This window comes from Gossypium hirsutum, chromosome A08 (genome assembly GCF_007990345.1).
Source record: "Gossypium hirsutum isolate 1008001.06 chromosome A08, Gossypium_hirsutum_v2.1, whole genome shotgun sequence".
Lineage (NCBI taxonomy): Eukaryota > Viridiplantae > Streptophyta > Magnoliopsida > Malvales > Malvaceae > Gossypium > Gossypium hirsutum.
The window spans coordinates 109,033,726-109,035,984 of record NC_053431.1 but is presented as its reverse complement, the minus strand read 5'-3'; the positions used below and the strand labels follow the sequence as shown (position 1 = coordinate 109,035,984).

The window sequence follows — 2,259 nt, the reverse complement described above, 5'->3', positions numbered from 1 at the left end:
GCAATAAATCCTTCCTTATCTTGAGTGCTAATTGCATTGAGGTGTTCCCTCGGATTAGGTTCAGTATTACTTGGTAGGCTACCTTGTGGTCGTTCGGAGATTAGTTTGGATAGCTGGCCTATCTGAGTTTCGAGTCCTTGGATCGATACTTGTTGATTCTTAAATGCTGTCTCGGTATTTTGTTGATAATGTGGCTGTTGAAAACCCTGAGGATTTTGTGGCTTTTGATTTCCTTGACCTCCCCAGGAAAAATTTGGATGGTTCCTCCAACCTACATTATAAGTATCACTGTATGGGTTATTTTGAGATCTAAAGTTTTTGTTACCCATATAGTGGACTTGTTCATCTTCAGTTGTAAGATTGAAGGATTGGTATTCTATATGTACACCTCCTCCGCTTGAGTCACACCTCATTACTGGATGTACCTGCATAAAACCAAGTAAACCGTCGATCTTTTTATTGAGAAGTTCTACCTGATTAGAGAGCATGGTGACTGAATCGATGTTATAGACGCTGGCTGTTTTCGTTGGCTTTGTCCTCATAACTTGCCACTGATAGTTGTTCAGTGACATCTCCTCTATGAATTCATAGGGATCTTTCGGTGTTTTATTGTTAATGGTTCCGCCAGCAACTATGTCAATCATTTGTCTTGTCAAGGGATTCACACATTGTAAAACGTTTGAACTTGCAGCCAAAGCGGTAACCCATGGTGAGGGCACCTTCTCAGTAAGTCCTTGTATCTATCCCATGCATCGTAAAGTGTTTCTAAATCCATCTGCACAAAAGAAGAGATATCATTACGCAATTTAGCCGTTTTAGCTAGCGGAAAATATTTTAGCAAAAACTTCTTGGTCATTTGTTCCCAAGTAGTGATAGACCCTCATGGTAACGAGTTCAACCACTGTTTAGCTTTGTTTCTCAGTGAAAAGAGAAATAACTGAAGAAGAATGGCATCATCAAAAACGCCATTGATTTTGAATGTATCGCAAAATTTAAGAAAATTCTCCAAATGTGTGTTGGGATCCTCATCCTGCAAACCATCAAACTGAACAAACTGTTGTATCATCTGAATTGTGTTAGGTTTTAGTTCGAAATTATTCGCAGCAATAGCAGGTCTAACTATACTAGACTCAGTTCCTATTAAAGAAGGTTTAGCATAGTCATACATAGTACGTGGAGCAGGATTTTGATTAGCTGCAATTGCAGGAGGCAGCTAATCGCCTGGGTTTTCGGCCATCTCATCGATTGGGGTTTGAGTATCGTCTTCTCGCTCGTTCTCCGTGTAGTGTAAACTACGCCTTATTTCTCTTTGATTTTTGTGAATTGTACGATCGATTTCTTCGTCAAAGAGTAATGGTCTTGACGGGTTTCTTCTAGTCATAAACTATAAAAACCTGCCAAGAGAGAGAAAAAGTAAATTAATAAATAATAAAATAAAATAAAATTATAAGAAAAATAAATGGCTAAAGTAATAAAAATTTAGTGTTCCTAATATTTCAGTTCCCCGGCAACAGCGCCAAAAACTTGATCGCATGATTCGTAACAAGTAATAAATATTTATAATGAAGATCAAACCCAGACTAACTATTATCACGACGAAAAGGCAAGCGCACCTATCAAACAATAGTATAGTAATGGCAAGACCGGGATATCGTACCCAAGGGAACCAAAAATACTAGTAATAACTATCTTTTTATTATCTAGCCTAAGAATAAAAGGGTTTGTTTTAATTAACTAATTATTTAAACTAATTAACTGATTTAATTAAAGCAAAAAGAAAATTTGGAAAAAGACTTGAAGAAAAGCAATTGATAAAGAAGACACCCAAGGAGGAATCCACCTAGATTTCACTTGTTATCTGACTCTAAACTGGACGATTTATTCACTTGACTTGTTCCGTAGAGATCCCTAACTTAAGTTATTATCCCTATTCAAGACTAATAACGTCTAATCCCTAGATTGAATAACTGAGACTTTTCTCTAATTAACACTCTAGGGTTGCATTAACTCGATCTATGGATCCCCTTATTAGGTTTCACCCTAATTTGGCAAAATCTCGTAACCCTATTTCTAGGCGTTCGATCAACTCCGCTTAATTATGCCAATTCTACTCTTAGGCAGGGTCTATTCCTCCTCTGCAAAAGCACATCAAATCATGAATTAATACCCAGAATATTAACTCAAGCATTAAGAACACATAATTAAGAACAAATCAAATATTTATCATACAGTTCAGATAATAATAACAAGATCCATCAT

General features: G+C 36.6%; 1 non-coding gene across 1 annotated transcript; it reads left to right on the top strand.

Moving 5' to 3' along the window:
- Positions 1 to 701: 701 nt before the first annotated feature.
- LOC121205866 (small nucleolar RNA R71) lies at positions 702 to 808 on the top strand. The gene has a single exon (XR_005900939.1). It is a non-coding gene; the product is annotated as a small nucleolar RNA R71 (small nucleolar RNA).
- The last annotated feature ends 1,451 nt before the right edge of the window (positions 809 to 2,259 follow it).